The sequence below is a fragment of the Thermobia domestica genome, chromosome 18, assembly GCF_964235325.1.
Source record: "Thermobia domestica chromosome 18, izTheDome1.hap1.1, whole genome shotgun sequence".
Taxonomy (NCBI): Eukaryota; Metazoa; Arthropoda; class Insecta; order Zygentoma; family Lepismatidae; genus Thermobia; species Thermobia domestica.
In genome coordinates this window covers 131,128,137-131,147,966 of record NC_137471.1, presented here as the reverse complement: position 1 = coordinate 131,147,966, position 19,830 = coordinate 131,128,137, and the positions used below count along the sequence as shown (strand labels likewise).

The 19,830-nt window shown below is 36.4% G+C and overlaps 1 long non-coding RNA gene across 1 annotated transcript; it reads left to right on the top strand.

Moving 5' to 3' along the window:
• The first annotated feature begins 12,852 nt into the window (after positions 1-12,852).
• On the top strand, positions 12,853-19,004 carry LOC145674913 (uncharacterized). The gene is made up of 3 exons (XR_014129068.1): positions 12,853-13,027; positions 16,307-16,472; positions 18,341-19,004. It is a non-coding gene; the product is annotated as an uncharacterized LOC145674913 (long non-coding RNA).
• Positions 19,005-19,830: the final 826 nt, after the last annotated feature.

Sequence of the window (19,830 nt, the reverse complement as noted above, 5' to 3'; positions counted from 1 at the left end):
ATTATGCTTGACGCTTTCGTGCGACCAGTCGCAGCTCGTTTCCTTTTACCAGCTTTAGGGAATCCTTTGAAAAGGACTAGACTGATAAAGTTAGAAGTGTTACTTTCAATAGGGCTACTTGTTTGTATGTCTATTTCTATACTTGCTCCTAATACACTAGGACCTGAAGAGTCTTCAACACTTTCAGCACAAACTACCATTGGGGGACTTTCACTGATTGCTGGAGCTGTTATATCATTTGAGTTATCACAAGGATCACGATCAGTCACATAACTGGTTAAAAAGTCATCAGCAGTGAATATTTCACTATCGAATGGAAAAATTCCCGTTTTCTTAAAGCCAGATTTGATGTTTGATGGTGTCATAGCGCGTTCGTGAGCTACCCCAACACAGACAGCAATGTCGTAAATTCTCATTGGCGTTCCAGGGTGATGCAGCAACCACGAATCGACAGCTGCATTATAATGAGCTTTAAATGAATAAAACACACTCACATCCAACGGCTGTAGTTTATTGCTACAGTGTGGTGGTAAAGTGACTACAATCACACCATTTTCTTTAGCAACATTCAATGCCTCAATACTCAAATGACTCTCATGATTATCATATATAAGAATGGTTGGATTGTCCTTTGAAGAGCCACTGTATTTAACGAAATGTCTCATCACTTCAGGAAACACTTCACCTGTCATCCATCCAGAGCTAGTAACTAACCCTAGTGTTCCGGGAAGGGCACCGCGAATTATGTGTGGCTTGAAGGTTTTCCGAGGGAAGATCATTGCTGGTGGCAATGTATTTCCTGATGCACTTATAATACAGCATGTTGTAACCAAGACACCTCGTTCTCCACTCGCACACTTGCTCACTTGTTTCACGCCTTTCAATGCTAAAATCTTTCTAGGTTTCTGCGCTGTTGTAGTTGAGGTTTCATCTAAATTATAGATGCGAGTTCCATCAGAAAACTTCTCAGACCGAGCGTACGCATTCTCTAAATTTTCAAAGAACTTAGTAACATTGTGCTTATTGAATGAAGTTGCACGCGAGACACTGCAGCCCTCAGGCTGACGAATACTTAAGTGGGGATGACGTTTTAAAAACCCTTGCATCCAATCAATTCCAGCTTTTTTGTTGGTCTCCCATGAATCTGGAACCGTCTTATTATTTATTTTAGCCATTTCGTAAGCTAGTTCCCTGAAATCCTTGGTGGATTTGCCATAACACATTTTTGAGCACTGTATCATGTAGTCCGCTAAAGAGATTTCTTCTGCTTCACTGAACACTTGTCTGCTATTATATTTTGGAACCATCCGAATCTCATCTTTAGGGTTTAACTGCTGCTTTTTAACATATCTTTGCAGAGTTTGAAATTTCACGTTGTATTGTTTTGCTGCTTGCCGCAGAGAAAATTTCGACTCCAACTAACACTGCTTCTACTGCCTTTCTCATTGATTCTTCCGTAAATAATCCCTTGTTGGTTTTCCTCTTCCTTCCTCTCGACATCCTGGATCTACAAAGAAACAAAGAAACAAATATTTAAATCTATATAATAATATTACGAATTTATTATAAGTAAAAATGTTCCAACTTCCAAATGCTCCGACTCGAACTAAAAATGTTCCAAAAAACTTCCAACAGTTTGGCTTCATTTTATAGTTTTGTATTTTGGGATGTCTCATTGTGGCCCATACGTGCTTGTCTCATTCTGGCCCGATCTGTTTCTTAACATATATTCAGTCCGATCACCTGGAAGAACATGCACTATATTAATAAAATTATACTGAGTTATAAAGAAAGATGTATGCATTTAACATTCGAATTTAACTTACTTGTATTCTTAGAGGATCACCACAAAATGACGTACTGAATAATTTGCCGAAAAATTACTTTCGATGTGAATTTCTAACACACGTGTCGTTCTGCGTACACCATAACGTACAGCCATTTGCAATATGGACTTGTGGGTAGGTTTTGTATTTATCAATTTACACTGTAGATGGCGACATAATTCATCCATGCAAACTAGAGATAACTCAAACGTATCACTGTGGCCCGTGTCTCATTGTGGCCCACCCTCCTCTACTATCAAAAGTACAAGAAGTGACTAATTATTGTATACAACTTTCGTATTACACAATATTATCTAAACCCCAAATAACACTATGTAAAACTCACGATTTGAAAGAAATGTAAGATTCGTTAAGTATTAAATACAGTACCAAATAGTCGTCTATAAAATCTTATTAATATCAAATAAGTAAACATGTGAACACAACCGAAACCTCAATAGTCGTCAGGTATCAACTTAACGGCCTACAAAAAATTATTATTAAATTACAATTTGAAACTTACCATATCTTCAAGTTCTTCAAGAATGTTTCCTATTCTTGCAGTCAAAAATTGAAAATGTTTTTATTACAATTAACTTAAACACAATTCAAATCAAGCACACTTTCATTAGCTCAAAATGCACTATCAGCCATGATCGGACTAAGATTGTGACGTCATCTTACAGTGCCGTAGCCTGTTTTTCTCGCCAGCCTCGAGGACCAAGGTACCTCTGATTCATTTACACCAACGTGCGGCCCCTGAATAAGCATAAGCAAAATTTCAATAGGTGACGCAATGCTGTGCCAAAGCATCCCTGATTCATTCACTATGGTCCATGGGGACCCCGATTTGGATAATCGAGAGTGCGGTCAGGTGGGGCAATTACTACTAACATTCTATTGAGAGGTTGGTGATTGAAATTCGTAAGCCTATTCGCTCTTGCAAAATAGTAATTAAATTCTACACCCGTAGTTTTGGCCGATTGAGTTCCCGAGCGATCGCACAATGGTTTTCTTACTCTGACATTATTGTGATGACTACTAATTGACTTGTTGTGCAGTTTATAGTTCAAGTTTTCAATACTATTTCTACGGTTTCAAGTTTATATTCAAGTTTAGTTTCTTAGTAGTATGTGTAGTGTTAAATTAGGATTCTTTGTAAATTCAAAATTAATTTGTATTTTGTGTTCGGCCAAGTGTCACTTACCTGTCAAGAAATTTTGGGAAGACTGTTTATTGTATATCTGGGATTTAGCGATATGTTGATTGTGCCTTGATATTTTTGATATTGTGATGTATAATTACGTAACTGCGTGGTTAGTTGAATGTATGTGAATTAAATATTTTGTTACACGGGGTAGACGTTGTTTATGAGAGGTATTATCGAGGAGTTGGTAATAATTTAGTTTCCGGGGGTGGGGTATAATCAGCGACGAAACATATCCCTTTCCGGATCCTGGCTTTTTGGGCTAGTTTTTAGACTTTCAGTCAAGCAGCTGCTGCATCGTCACTATTTATCGTATTATCATGGTTCATACCTCATTCTCTTCAGAATAGAGCTGGCATTCAAATGGTATCACTTGCATGCTCATACCATATACCAGAAGCGGGGGAAATAATGTCAAAGAGAAAATTTCGGAGGGAAAATTTTTTTCTCGAACTTTGGCCCCCCTGGACCCTTCCTGTGTGAATTTAGCCATCTAAGAAAAATCTGATAAATAGTACTTGGTATACTGAATAGGTGTGCCAAATTTCAAGTTTCTATCTTGAATAGTAAGGGCGGGAGAAATTTTATCAAGAATTCCCACAATGCCCCAAATTACCAAAAAACACTATGATCTCAGGGAAAAAAGTCCTGAGATATCCCTAATTACGCTAGGGTCATTTGTCGCCCATATTCTCTTCTGAATAGAACTGCCTTTCAGGTGGTAACATTCACATGTCTACATCATGTATCTAAGGCGGGAAATTCCCGAAAAAAGGATTTTTGGGTCTAAATTTCCCTTTTTTCAACTTTTAGCCCCTCTGGACCCCCCTGTTTTAACGCAGAAATCTGTAAAAAATCTGTTAAATACTACTCGGTGGACTGAATGTTTGTGCACAATTTCAATCTTCTAGGTGCAAAAATAAACCCACCAAAAAAATCAGAAAATGCCTCATATTCCCCTTTACAGAAGTATATTTTGAAAAAAATCACTGAGACGTCCCTAATTACCCTAGGATAATAATTCGACCGTCATTCTCTTCAGAATGGAACTGCCTTTCAGACGGTATGACCCACGTGTCTCCATCATGTATGTGAGGCGGGAAAATCGTGAAAAACCGGATTTTTTGTCTAAAAATCCCTTTTTTCAAATTTTTCACCCCTGGAGCCCCCTGTTTTAATGCAGAGATCTTAAAAAATCTGATAAATACTACTAGGTCAGCTAAATGTTTGTGCACAATTTGAATCTTCTAGGTGCAAAACTAGGCCCGCCAATAATAAAAAAAATATACCGAAGATGTCCCATTTTCCCTATATAGAAGTGTATTTTTCAAAAAATTCCTGTGACGTCCCCAATTATCCTAGGATAATGATTCGACCGTCATTCTCTTCAGAAAGGAACTGCCGTTCAGACGGTATGCCTCGTGTGTCCCTGTCATGTACATGAGGCGGAAAAATCCTGAAAAACGGTATTTTGATGGTAAAAATATCCCTTTTTTCAACCATTTGCCCCTCTGGTTCCCCCTGTTTCAACTCACAAATCCGAAAAAAAATCTGGTAAATACTACTCGGTGGACTGAATGCTTGTGCAAAATTTCAATATTGTACGTGCAAAAATAAGCCCGCCAAAAAGTATTGAACATAGGCATAGTAAATGAAAAAATACATTTTAGACTTATGACGTCATCACTTCCTATGTCTGGATGCAGGAAGGTCTGAAACCATACATAATGTCTTCTACAATGCCTCTGGACTTGAAAAACAAAAACAAAAAAAAGCCGGACGAAAAAGCTCAAATAGAAGAGAAATATCGCAATGTACCATGAAAAACGCGTATGGGTCAAAATGACCCATAGGATCCCAAAAGGGATATACAATCTTTATATCAATCGATTCAGCTTGACCAAACAAATCGATCGATACCAAATTTAACTCCTTCCGGTTAACCACTTCCGGTTTACTGAGCCTAATTTACTTTCCGGGGGTGGGGAATAATCAGCAATGAAATATATACAATCTATATATCAATCGATTCAGCGTAACAAAACTAATCGATCGATACCAAATTTAACTATTTCCGGTTTACCACTTCCGGTTTACTGAGCCTAATTTATTTTCCGGGGGTGGGATATAATCAGCAGCCAAACATATACAATGTATATACCAATCGATTCAGCTTGAGAAAACGAATCGAACAATACCAAATTTAACTACTTCCGGTTAACCACTTCCGGGTTACTGAGCCTAATTTAGTTTCCGAGGGTGGGGTATAATCAGCAACCAAACATATACAACCTATATATCAATCGATTCAGCTTGAGAAAACTAATCGTTCGATACCAAGTTTAAGTACTTTTGGTTAACCACTTTACTGAGCCTAATTTAGTTTCCAGCGGTGGGTATAATCAGCAACCAGACACATACAATCTATATACAAATTGATTCAGCTTGACAAAAAAAAAATCGATCAGTAGCAAATGTAAGTACTTCCGGTTAACCACTTCTGGTTTACTGGGCTTAATTTAGTTTCCCGGGGTGGGGTATAATCAGCAACCAAACATATACAATCTATATATCAATCGATTCAGCTTGACTAAACTAATCGATCGATACCAATTTTAACTACTTCGGTTAACCAGTTCCCGTTTACTAAGCCTAATTTAGTTTCCGGGGTCGGGTTATGGAAATGTCAAAATTCAAAGAATTCTTCCAATAAAGTGGATACTTTCACATATCTACCATAGCAGCACAAGATGTGCTAGGCATGTGCCATTTAGGTGTCTCAGCTACTTTTTAGGTACCCGACACTTGTTACATATGGTATTCATGTGTTAAGTATACTTCAGCTACCTAAAGTTTTAGGTGCTTGTTACAGCTAATTGATATTTACGACTATGTACCACAAATGTAGTATTTATATACCTGGCTCAGTTTAGCACTGTGATAATCATTTGTTTTTATATCGTCACTTGGGACATATATCTTTCATGTTCGAAGTACTTACTGCTTTAGGTGCATACTTTTTCAGATACTTATGACATTATTGATATCTGCAGCGCCACACGACTTACAGTCAGCTGTTTGCATTTGCTCTTGCGCAGTAACATGCAACGGTTTCTCGAGCTTTTTGCTCCACTTTCTGTCCTAGTACACAATCGCTTAGAAAAAAGTAGCAACAAATGCAAGAAATTTGGGAGATAAATGTAGAAGAAAGAAATGACATAACTGATGAATAAATATTAAGATGAATCTTTCATACATATGTGAATAGTTAATTATTTACGTAGTTAGGGATAAAGAATTGTATTTTTAGATGCCAACTGTCGCCGATCATTTGAAAGTGAAAATGGAAGAACAATGAAATAAAGAAAAGCGCGCCATTTTGTTATAAAATTACATGGCGAGCGGATTTTATCTGATCCCAAATGGTTATAGTCGAATATACAGGGTTACAACAGCACCTGATTAGCCAAATTAAAAAGACCTCAAGGATTTATCCCTCTACAAGCAACATTTTCTCCATCGACTTCGAGGCCATGTCGGAACAGAACTCGCCTAGTAATCAAATGGTTGGTGGTTCACGCTTACCCCGAGGCACATTTTTTTTACTTGGTTAAAGTGTTTTTTAGACTCATCTTAATGTAAACATATTACGCATATAGGCGATTTAACATATTTTGGGTGAATAATTATGTGGTTCATTGATGCTTACGACATGGGGAACCTACTTGGAACATACTAGGTAAGTTTCCCAGGTACATATGAGGCATGTGCTTAGGGGCGGACATGGACTGTGACTATCACTTGCCATCCATGTGGTTTCTCTCTCACAGGTACATAAGGCACACACTGGGCACATTTCCATGAACCTGAGGGAACATGATAGGCATATGCCTGCTATATAATTGTGCTGTTAGCGTAGGATCAATATTAAAAGACCAAAACGATATCTACGAAGAAATAAGATCTCGATTGAAAGCAGGGAATTTGTGTTATTATTCAGATCAGAATCTTTTATCTTCAAGAATTCTGTCGTAGATTTTGAAGCTTAACATCTACAAAACGATAATCATCCCTGTTGAACTGTATGGTTTTGAAACTGGTCGCTTACTCTGAGAGAAGAACACAAACTGAGAGTATTGAAGAATAAAATCCCCTAGATGAATATTCGGTCCCAAGAACGACAGGAATGGGAAATGGCAGAAATTTCATAACGAGGAACTGCATAACTTATATTGTTTACCAAACATTGTTACGGTTATGAAATCTTGGTAGCTCAAGTGGGCAGGTCATGTAGCCAGAATGGAAGAATGTAGGAGTGGTTTGAAAGTTTTAACTGGAAATTCAATTGGAGAAAGACCAATAGGAAAATCCTAGGTGAAGATAGGAGGACAATGTTAAGACGGATCTCGCAAAATTGGAGTATAAAGTAGAAACTGGATACTCTTGCCTAATGAGAGAAGTGAAAGGAGAGTTTTTGTGAATGCAGCATTCAACCTTCAGCCTCTATAGTCCATAGAGTTAGTTAGTTAGCAGGCCTTTTTGCTTAAGAACAAAACAGAAACGTGAAAAAGCATTACATGAACAGAGAACATTAAGAATTTCGATGTTTTTATTTTGGTTATGTAGTTACATCTACGTGAAGTTAGCCCTTGCTTTCAAATTTCGATTCGATACCAAAATATTTTGTTATTGATTGTTTTAAAGAAAAACTCGTTTGTTTCGAAAAAAATAAAGAGACATTTACAAAATAAAGTTGAGGGGGAAGGATAAGTTTACACTGGCCCTGTACTTTCAAATATCGATTCGAAATCGAATCCAATCATTTGTGTTTCGTTTGATATTGATTGTTTTGAAGAAAATGTTTTTTTTTTTTTCAAAAAAACGTAAGGGTTACAAAATACAGTTGGGGGAGCAACTTCACACTGGCCCTTCTTACTTTCAAATTTTGATTCGAAAACGAAGTCAAGAGTTTGTTTTTCGTTTGTTATTGATAGTTCTGAAGTAAAAATCTTTGTTTCTAAAAACGTAATGAGATATTTATCCAATAATCGAGGGAGTTCCGAGGCAACTTCACACTAGCCTCTCTAATACTTTTAAATTTTTCTTTAAAAGTAAAGCAAATCATTTGTTTTCTGTTTCGTATTGATTAATTTGAAGAAAAAATAGCTTGTTTCGAAAATAGTAAGAAGATATTTACAAAATAAAGTTAAAATGTGGCAAAATTTATTCAGGTCCCTATACTTACAAATTTCGATTGAAAACCAAAATCAATTGTTTGATGTTCGATTGTTGATTATATCGAAGAAAAAACAGTTTTCGAAAAACATAAAAAGTGTTTACAAAAGAAATGGGTGATGAAACTTCACACTGTAAAAAATCGTTGTGTTATTTCAACGACATGCCTATGTGTTAACACGATTGTGTTAAAATATAACACAAACAAGTGGTTAGAACAACTCACTCTCCATTTGGAGTTGTGTGTCAAATGCCGGTAGTTGAAATGACACACAGCCTGTGTGTTAAATTAACACAAGTGTAGAATCTTCGGTATTGTTTTCTGCGTGATTGCCAAATATGTTGGACATGTAATTATAAAGGCTTATGAATTGAAGCTACAGACAGACACAGTAGAAAGAAATACTTAAACAAATCCAGTATACGCAAAATTTCAAAATGCAAACCGCGCGATGTGTTTTCAATTGTTTTACGTAATGTTTCTGAAAAAACCCTAACAGCACAAGATATGCTAGATATGTGCCATTTAGGTGTTCTAAATTCATCTCCCACATTTGATGCATTTATTGTTTCTTTTTCTACGCGATTGTGTACAAGAAGTAACAAACGCATCAACTTTATTAGATGGCAACTAGCGCCGATCATTTGAAAGTGAATATGGAAGAACTATAGAATAAAGTAAATAGACAGTCATCATTTTGTTATCGAATTAGGTCTACACGGCGAGAAGATTTTATCTTATCCCGAAAGATTGTCGTTGAATATACGCGGTTTAAGGGAGCAATCTGATTAGCTAAATTCAAAAGGCCTCAAAAATTTATCCCTATACAAGCGACGTTTCCTTCATCGAATCGTGGCCAAGTCGGAAGAGCATGAGGCTAGTAATTGAAAGGTAGGTGGTTCGTGCCCCCTCCCCTCCGCCTCTGGGGTACATTTTTTTACTTGTTTTAAGTGTTTTTTAGACTCAGCATAATGTAAACACATTACGCATATAGGCGATTTAACATATTTTGGGGGAGTAATTTTGTGGTTCATTAACGCTTACGGCACGGCTCAACACCGGTTGTGTGTTAAAGACGTAACACACTCCCTGAGTTAAACGCCAACACTGTGGTGTACGTGTTGAACTAACACCGTATAGTGATAGTCACGCTGGAACCACTGCCCTGTGTTAAAATTGAGTTGAATTAACACAATCATTTTATACTGCGCACACTGGTAACACCGTCATATTTCGAATCAAAGCAAAAGCTAATTATTTGTTATTGGTTATTTTGAAGAGATTTTTTTTTGTTTGGAAAAATAGAAAGAGAGACTTATCTGTTGTTGATTGTTTCGAAAATTTAAAATCCCTTTTTCAAAACACACACACACACAAAAAAATACGTTTGAAGATATATTCGCTGGTCAACTTCACACTGGTCTTCACACTACTTTTCCTGCTTTTACATTCCCATTCAAAACTCAACCAATTTGTTTATTTTTCCTTTCTAATTAAGTGCTTTCAAGAGAACATATTTTATTTAAAAAAAAATCTTAAAGGTTATATAAAAATAAAAGTTGGTTGAGCCAATTCACACCGATTTTTGATTTCTTTTTAATTTCAATAAAAACAGTAGATAAAATAATTCTTAAATGTTGACGTTGCCAAAAACGTGCTCATATTATTGTTCAATAGTTGTCCCCACAACATTTGTTTCTTTGAAGGCGCACGACTTTCTTAGTTAAGTTTACGAGATTTATATTTATTTAAAAGCATTTCTGACAAAAAGTAAAAATGAGATAAAACACAAAAAGGAAAGGGCGAAAGAAATAAAACTAACCAGAAGAAGTTAAAATCTGTGTCGATCGATTTGTCTTGTCAAACTGAATCGATTGATATATAGCTTGTATATGTTTGGTTGCTGATTACACCCCACCACCGGAAAATAAATTAGGCTTAGTAAACCAGAAGTGGTTAACAGGAAGTAGTTAAATTTGGTATCGATCGATTTGTTTTGTCAACCTGAAACGATTGATATATACATTGTATATGTTTCGTTGCTGATTATATCAAACCCCCGGAAAATAAATTAGGCTCAGTAAACCGGAAGTGGTTAACCGGAAGTAGTTAAGTTTGGTATCGATCGATTTGTTTTGTCAAGCTTATTCGATTGATATATAGACTGTATATGTTTGGTTGCTGATTATATCCGACCCATGGAAAATAAATTAGGGTTAGTATACCGGAAGTAGTTATATTTGGTATCGATCGATTTGTTTTGTCAAGCTGAATCGATTAATATATAGATTGTATATGTTGGTTGCTGATTAAACATCACCCCCGGTAACTAAATTAGGCTCAGTAAACCGAGAGTGGTTAACCGGAAGTAGTTAAATTTGGTATCGATTGATTTGTTTTGTCAAGCTGAATCGCTTGATATATAGATTGTATATGTTTGGTTGCTGATTATATCGGGCTCGCGGAAAATAATTTAGGCTCAGTAAACCGGAAGTGGTTAACCGGAAATAGTTAAATTTGGTATCAATCGATTTGTTTTGTTAAGCTGAATCGATTGATATATAGAATGTATATATTTCGTTTCTTATTATACCCCACACCTGGAAACAAAATGAGGCTCAGTAAACCGGAAATGAATAACCGGACGTAGTTAAATTAGGTATCGATCGATTTGTTTTGTTAAGCTGAATCGATTAATATATAGATTGTATATGTTTGGTTGCTGATTAGGCCTATACCCCACCCCCGGAAACTAAATTAGGCTCAGTAAACCGGAAGTGGTTAACCGGAAGTACGTAAATTTTGAATCGATCGATTTGTTTTGTTAAGCTGAATCGATTTATATATAGAATGTATATGTTTGGTTGCTGATTATATCCGACCCATGGAAATTAAATTAGGCCTAGTAAACCGGAAGTGGTAAACCGGAAGTAGTTAAATTTGGTATCAATCGATTTGTTTTGTCAAGCTGAATCGATTAATATTTAGATTGTATATGTTTGCTTGCTGATTATACCCCACCCCCGGTAACTAAATTAGCCTCAGTAAACCGGAAGTGGTATACCGGAAGTACCTCAATTTGGTATCGATCGATTTGTTTAGTTAAGCTGAATCGATTGATATATAGATTGTATATGTTGGTTGCTGATTAAACATCACCCCCGGTAACTAAATTAGGCTCAGTAAACCGAGAGTGGTTAACCAGAAGTAGTTAAATTTGGTATCGATTGATTTGTTTTGTCAAGCTGAATCGCTTGATATATAGATTCTTAATGGTTGGTTGCTGATTATATCGGGCTCGCGGAAAATAATTTAGGCTCAGTAAACCGGAAGTGGTTAACCGGAAATAGTTAAATTTAGTATCGATCGATTTGCTTTGTCAAGCTTAATCGATTGATATATAGACTGTATATGTTTGGTTGCTGATTATATCCGACCCATGGAAAATAAATTAGGGTTTGTATACCGGAAGTAGTTAAATTTGGTATCGATCGATTTGTTTTGTCAAGCTGAATCGATTAATATATAGATTGTATATGTTGGTTGCTGATTAAACATCACCCCCGGTAACTAAATTAGGCTCAGTAAACCGAGAGTGGTTAACCGGAAGTAGTTAAACTTAGTATCGATCGATTTGTTTTGTCAAGCTGAATTGATTAATATATAAATTTATATGTTTCATTGCAGATTATATATCACACCCGGAAACTAAATTAGGTTCAGTAAACCGGAAGTGGTTAACCGGAAGTAGTTAAATTTGGTATCGATTGATTTGTTTTGTCAAGCTGAATCGCTTGATATATAGATTGTATATGTTTGGTTGCTGATTATATCGGGCTCGCGGAAAATAATTTAGGCTCAGTAAACCGGAAGTGGTTAACCGGAAATAGTTAAAGTTGGTATCGATCGATTTGTTTTGTTAAGCTGAATCGATTGATATATAGAATGTATATGTTTCGTTTCTTATTATACCCCACACCTCGAAACAAAATGAGGCTCAGTAAACCGGAAATGAATAACCGGACGTAGTTAAATTTGGTATCGATCGATTTGCTTTGTTAAGCTAAATCGATTAATATATAGATTGTATATGTTTGGTTGCTGATTAGGCCTATACCCCACCCCCGGAAACTAAACTAGGCTCAGTAAACCGGAAGTACTTAAATTTTGAATCGATCGATTTGTTTTGTTAAGCTGAATCGATTTATATATAGAATGTATATGTTTGGTTGCTGATTATATCCGACCCATGGAAATTAAATTAGGCCTAGTAAACCGGAAGTGGTAAACCGGAAGTAGTTAAATTTGGTATCGATCGATTTGTTTTGTCAAGCTGAATCGATTAATATATAGATTGTATATGTTTGGTTGCTGATTATACCCCACCCCCGGTAACTACCCAGGTAGCACAGTCACGTCATTAACACGTCTTTTTTTGGGGTTCGAATTCAAAATGGCGTCTTTTGAAAATTTGGAACGTCTTTATCACGTACCAAAATGGTAACAAAAATGACGTGTGAAAAATGACCTAAATTGTACGTGTGTATCACGTGCCAGAATGGTACAAAGAATCACTTGTCGAACATCACCAAAAATAGACGTCTTTTTTAAGTGCTGCAAGCGCGGACGTTCCCTGTATTGTAACTGCAGTTTGAGCAGTGCATGCTGGGAATCGTGAGCCATTTCAGAATTGCCATGGAACTTTGTGGTGTTATGATGGTTTTCTGTGTTTAAGTGAAGAAGTCAGCTTTAAGACAAGTAAGTATAATTCCTATCCTATTCCTATCTAGGTATATTCTGTGTAAAATTCAGCAGATTGAGTATTAGCTCCTCTCATACAGCGTTGCCTATTGTTTCTTATTACAGTGTATTAAAATACCGTAGAAAGAACGAGGATACCTCCATTAGGTTAACTTTAGCAGACACCTCTACCAAATTAAATATTTTTAGGTAGAATACTATATAAAATATCAATAGTGAAGGTAGTAAAATGATAATGTATGTGTTTAAACTTAATAAACCGTATATGGGAGTGAGTATGCATAGGAAAGTATGTCATTCTGGGGTGCAGTTTTACTATACGGAGTGTAAAATGTACGAAAAAAATTGGACAAGTCTTTAATTTGCCCATTTCATGTCGAGAACAGTAGCAACCAACCTCCGCGGGTCTTCTAACCTGTTCCTACTACTACTACTTATACAACTGATCCCTATAATAAAGCTGCACGCATTGTGGAACTATTTGCCAAGGCGAAAGACGGCTGGATACAAGCAAAGAACGAGATGACAGTAAGTTGAGTTGATTTTGAGTTTAACGTCCTGTTTAGCAGCAAGACTATATAAGACGTGGGCCTACTGATTAACGTGAATCCGAACATCAGCTCCCGCCGGGAATCGAACCCGGGCCTCATACGCCGAGATGACAGTAAGTGTATGCTTTTGGAGGCATTACTGGAACAGACGGTTCTACCAAATTTTGACACATTACATTTTCAGGTTAGGTTAGAGCTTTCATGCACTAAGTGAGGAGCTCCATTACTAGTTGCAGATTTACTTCACGGGGGTTAGTATAAATACAGAGTAGACGTATGGCATATTAAGCACAGTGCATAAAACACGAACGAACTTTTGCTAGGTGCCCACTAAAAAGCACAAATGCATTCTATTCGAGTCCGGGCACGAGCACAACAAGAGGGCCCGAGCGGCAACGAGCAGGCCCGTCAACGACGGAGACTATACACGTAAACAAGGATAGTTGAAAAGCACACTTACGCTTACAATGCTTTCACCATCACTCAAAATTCTGCTTCACTCGAGCACACGGTTCTACCAAATAGAAAATTTGTAGGTAAAATATTATGAGAAACATTTTTCGTGAAGGAATGGGTGTGAAAAAAAAAACAATTACTGTCAGTGTACAGCATAAGTGATCAGTGAAAGTATCGTATATGTAAGTGTGCTCTTCCACGATCCTCGTTTATACGTGTACTTCCCGTCGCTGACGCGCCTGCTCCCTACGAACGCGTCCCGTCGCTGCTGCTCGGGCCCTCTTGCTGTGCTCCTACTGACTCGGTTATATAGCATTCCTGCATTTTAGTGGCCAGCTGCTATAAATCGTGTATGACTTCAAAATTCTGACCGATGGAAGTTCTAACCCCTTGGCTCACTCAGTTATGTTTTGTTAGGCCTTTTGTAACACTAGTGCCTTAAATCTAGTGAAAAAATCCACAAAATCGATGTATAGTTGATAGACTCGTTTGTTAAAGTAGTGCTCTCATTGTATATGTGCATAATCAGTGGGAGGATATTACCCCAGTTGAGAGCACTCTCAAACTGCGACCACCGTCCTGTCGCACCTACGTACCCTCACAAGACACTTGGCTACCGTAGCTGTGCCACAGAATTGGGTGTGGGAATCATAATAATGTAACGGGTTTTTGACAGTGTTCGAATTTTTTGTTCATTAATTGAGTAGAGAGCTCCATCGCATTCTAGGCTCCTGTGCCAGCATGTGATGATGGATACTGATCAATGTTGCCACTAAATTTCAAGAAAATATATTCCAACTCAGTTAAGTATCTTCTACATGACTACATTATTATAAGTTCCACTGCTAATCGTAAAACGATTCAAAGGAAATCAAATGTCTTATTAATGGTCCGTGGTTGGGGGCTGGTGGTGGTCCCAGTCAGATGTATTTTACCGAGCTATTGACATAGGGAATATCCCCATAATATTTATGCGTGCAATAACAAGGGAAGTCTCTTTGTGTCAAAAACCTGCTTTCAAGTAGAACACCACATCCTCATCATTAAAAAGAAATGAAATTAAATATTTAGTTTCACGCCCCAGGATAAGGCACCGAGGCTAAGGAAGATAGTGATAAGGAAAAGTGAAAAATGGTGGTATGAAGAAAGTGGGCGAAAACGGGAGAATGTCGTGAAAACCCAGGCACATGGTGTTTGTCCACCACAAAGCCCACTTGGCACGAGCTGGGATCGAACCAGTGACCCCACGCACTAGAAGTGAACGCCCTATCACTGGGGCATTGCAGCCCCATCAGTAAAAAGAAACATATCTCATTGTTTCGGGGCTTACATATCTGCTGCCGCAAGAAGGACAGGGGCGGATCCAGAGGTGACGACTGCTCCTCCCAGAGTAGGATATATTTTTTTAATAAAATCTATCCCAGAGTTGGAGCTCTTGATTTTATCAAGCTTGTATTATAAATTTAAGATTTTTTTTTTTTTACATTGCAGAATTTAAATGAAGCAGTACATAGCAAGAAATTACTTGCCTTGGTGTCTTTGCTCAGAAAAGGTCCACCTTCGTAAACGCAGGTAGTCATTAGTGTTCTTTGTTTTCAAGATGCGATATTTTGCGTTCTCAAATCCGATCCCTGCTTTGTTAACAACGGGCAGACAATAATCCATAAAATCTATCTGTCCACAAGTTTGTCAATATTTATTTTACGTTTCTTTCCATTTAAGAAGTAACCATTCCCGCACTGAGATTAGCACGATTTCGGACTCTGGGTTGATACATAAATTTAATTTCGATCGAAATTGTACCAGTATTGGTAATGCATGTCCAAAACAAGAAATTGTTTCATTAGAACAGTTTGGGTAATCTTATCTGTTCATTACGACCTGTAATTTATTTAAATTTAACTTTTAAAGATAATTATGAAAACGTATATTCAGAAGGAATGGGATGTAATTGTTTTTCTTGTAGCATGGTATTCTTGTAAAATATTTCTTCCTCACACCGTCCTTTACGCTGAAAATATCAGAACAGAAAGCATGTGAAATTTATGGCTGATATTTTCTTGCCAACTCATTTTCCTTTCTATATGCTCTTAGGTTTTTTTTTTTTTTTTTTTTTTTAATACAAAATATGATAAAAAGCTCACTTTACTGTTTACATGAAATTAAACTGCTACATTTCATGTTAAATGTATTTAGTCGTTGTAATAGGCCTAGCTGTAAATACATGTTATTTGCAAAGATAAGACTTGCATGTACTCCTACTTTCCAGAGTGTGTGGCCAATGCTTGTGCAAATGATGAATTGATCAGCAGACCACCTAGCACAGAATCTTTCTTAACTGAACTTGAAGCCGTAACTCTCACCCCTTTCTGCTCGTCGAGCTGCTCTAGAAATAATCACTGTGGAGGATGACCTACACACCGAAGGTGTGACAGGTGAGTTTTAGACATGTTATTTTATAATACACATGTAAGAAAATGCCGAGCAAGAAGAAAAGAAAATAGTAATATTTTATTAGTACTTAACTAAAATAAAATAATTGCTGAACAAGGCAATACTTTTATGTAAATGAAGTATTCGATTTAACGTTCCACGATCAGGCACTGAGGCTAAGGGAGACAGTGATGATGAGAAATGAATTAAATGGTGGAATGAAGAATGTGGGAAAAATTGGAGAACTCCAAGAAAACCCACGCACACCGTGTTTGTCCAACACAGAGCCGCTTGGCGTGAGCTGGGATCGATCCAGGGGCTCCAGACACAAGAGGTGAACGCTCTTATCACCGAGCCACCACTGCCCCAATTTTCTTTAAATGTAACTGTTTCAGCAACTACCCTTGTCTTCTTCAGACACACACTATTTATTTATTTATTTATTATTTTAGATTTTTAAAGATTTCCTTGTTTAATGATTTTTATTACTTCAGCAATTATTTTATTTGACTTAAGTACTTATATATAAGGAAAGCTCTAATATGAAATATATCACATGTTATTGTGTTCGCGCTTTTTTTTTTTTTTTGAATGGGTAAAAGTACTCCTCCCGAAAATATATTTCTCAACAGAGGGGTAAATAATATAATTTTCACCAAAGAGAAGTATATTTTATTATTATTATTATTACCACAACTTCTAACACTGTTCGAAACAAATAATGTGACTATTTTCACCCTACTGATTGTGATAGAATTCTGGTCCTAGAAGTCTTACTTTTTAAAATACTCCAGTAACAAGTGAGGGAGCCAGCATTATGCTCTCAGTTTGGGATCTTTCGGAATATAAAAGTTATACACCATTTTGTTTGTAATTTTCACTTTATTTTTTGCCATATTTTGAAATGCTAATACATGTTTCGACTTGCATCATAAATTCAACTTACTAAATCGTATCCAATCAGGATGAAATTTCTTATGACAGTAGAATACCTCTACTGCTTAGTTCCAACTGTATGCAGCTTGTCAGATTGCTGCATCCGATAGCGTAGTTCTGTCACGATATGTAAATGCTGAATTTTAACTTCTTTTTGTAGGTTACGTAGCAGTAGTGAAAGATAATAATTTCTATCGCTGTCTAGTTGTGTTTCATAAATGAGTAGCTATATTATTTTATTATTAGAAAGTTCTTTCTTTCATACCATGCTGGTCTACATCAGTTATGATCCTAGTCCCCGCCAAGTGAACTTTGTGGTGGACAAACACCGTGTGCGTGGGTTTCCTCGGGGTTCTTCCGTTTCCTCCCACTTTCTTCAACCCACCATTTCATTCATTCTTCATCATCACCGTCTCCTTTAGCCTAGACGACATAATCGTGGGACATAAAACTCAAAGATTTTTTTTTTCATCAGTTATGATATCGTATCGATATACTTGATCGCCACTTTTAGCTCACATCCTAAAGTTGGTCTTGGAGTGGCATTTTATATTATGAGCACATACGTAATGTAGCCTTCTATGAGCGTTTCAGAATTATTTCTCATGTACGTGTATATATAAAGTCTTATATCCTTCCAACTTCTTTGATCCTCCTGAACAATCAGAGTTAACAGCTGCAATAAAATCAAAAGTTAAGGTATTACAGAATAACTTTAATTAATGGTAGTTTAATTTCGCTGTATGGAAGGTCGTTAAAAGTGGATTATTGAGAATAAGTGACTTCATGCAATCGAGTACAGTAACCAATCGTTTTATTGCGTATTGATTGTAGTTACACATGAGGTATTGTAATTATTTTTTTCCTTTTTCTCTCTACCTGAAACATTGAACTATGATTGTTCATGATTTTTATTTTTATTTTTCTGTTTCAGTGTTCCTATCTGTCATCATTGGGAGGAGAAGTGACCTTTCTCCAATGCTTGGTTTCCAAAGAGCTGGAGATGAAATTCAACTACCGCAGAAAAAGGGCGAAATTTCCGTTGTGCAAACTAGTCTTAAAGACATAGTCGTAAGTAAAAATAAAGCATTAATAAGATCTTCAAATGAACAATTGTGACAAATCTTCAAAACGTTATTAGAAAGATATTCACTTCCATCTGCCTTGTTGTTTGAGGATGAAAAGGATTCGGCATTCTCGAAACATATTGACCTTCTGCTCCTCGCTTTGTTGGAAATCAGTGTAAAGGCATCTCTTTCGAAAACTAAAAGATGGAAGAAACTGCTACTGAAATAATAGACGAAGTGGGATACTTATCGCAGTCCCCCTTTTTAACCTACTTAAGCACGTGAAGCTTTTTTGATATGATGCTGCATTTCTGTACTTTTAATAACTATGAAATGTGGTTTCCTTCATACGAAATCAATAGGAAAATTTAATTCTTTTTATTTTATATTATTAAAAGATCTCTGTAAGTTTTAGATTATAACCAACAGATATGCATTGTCTACATATTTCTTGTTTGTATTACAAATAATATGGACAATTAGTGTTTCTTTCTGCATTACAAATAGTATGAATAATATTTTATACGAAAAAGGTGCACATTGTACATATAACTAATAAATATAGAATTCAAATTAATGGTTATGTTTTTTCGCTTTCATCCCTCAGAGATTAATTAATTTTAAGATGTACTTTCTTTTTCGACTTTTCACCTCCAAAGTACAGATGTCTTAAATTGGAGTTATAAATGTTTAATCCTAAATTTTGCACTGTCAATAAAACCCATTGTGCTTGTGTGTTTGTGAGTGTGAGTGTGTGGATGTGGGTGTTTGTGTGTATGTTTGTGCATACTAGCGCAATAATGGATAGCTATAAAATTTATGAAAGCACGTGTTGTACGGTAATTTCATTAAGAAAAAGGTACCAGTAAATGCACATGAATAAATTCCAGTTCCGAAATGAGTGGATTCTTCTTAGTACTGTAAGTACAATGATTCTTTATTTTTCCATTTCATTCTTTGTTTCTGCCATGTTTCGTCTTTTCCCATTAAAAGTCATGTAGGTTTTTTTTTTTTTTTTTGACAAGGGTGAGTTACATTCGAGTTTTTTTTTTTAAATTTTTCCAACGCGTCTCGGTTTTCTTTTTAATGTATGCCTTTAAATTTATCCTTTCGTGGAGCAAGCGCTACCGTTTCGTTCCTGTAGCACTACGTATATAATTATTCCTTGACAGCTATTGTATATTCGCTTCTTAATATTAGGTAAATATACCACACATTAAGAGGCGAATATATACTCTTCAATAGGCTACTATCCAAATACTAAAAAGAATAGAAATCAACAAGACTAGAGGTGGTCAATTGGATATGCAAATCCCCAATCCATAGATAATACGAACCTTCGGAAAAGCGAAATCTC